This window comes from Triticum aestivum, chromosome 7B (assembly GCF_018294505.1).
Source record: "Triticum aestivum cultivar Chinese Spring chromosome 7B, IWGSC CS RefSeq v2.1, whole genome shotgun sequence".
Taxonomy (NCBI): domain Eukaryota; kingdom Viridiplantae; phylum Streptophyta; class Magnoliopsida; order Poales; family Poaceae; genus Triticum; species Triticum aestivum.
This window is the reverse complement of record NC_057813.1, coordinates 62,228,462-62,228,907: the sequence shown is the minus strand read 5'-3', so window position 1 is coordinate 62,228,907 and position 446 is coordinate 62,228,462.

The following is a 446-nucleotide window of genomic DNA, read 5'->3' as shown; positions in this document are numbered from 1 at the left end:
AGGCTGCTATTCCACCTCGCCCTGACCTACCTCGGCCCGCTCCTCCGCTCGTCGTGGCTCCATCGCGTTCTCCGCCCCTGCAGCATCACCCTCCACCTCCACCCACTCGCGCTCGCCTCCCACCGCCACCACCAGGCCCTCCCCCTCCTTCGGCGATGCGTCTTCAACCCCCGGTGAACCAAGAGATGGAGGCTCCTGCTGCGGATGCGTCCTCAAGTCGGGGGTTGGTGGTGGCGGCTGCCCGCCGCTCGTTCACCCAAGCTGAGGCGAAGAGGCGGCTCTATAGGAACGGCATCATCGCTGTGCCCATGGCCACCTGTCCTGGCCTTGAGCTGGTGGATGTCAAGCGTGCCATGGCGATCAGGTTCAAGGTCAATGAGGATGCGATCAAGGCCTCCATCCGTGTCACCGGAGAGTACCTCCTTGTCTTCGACGACGCCAGGTGC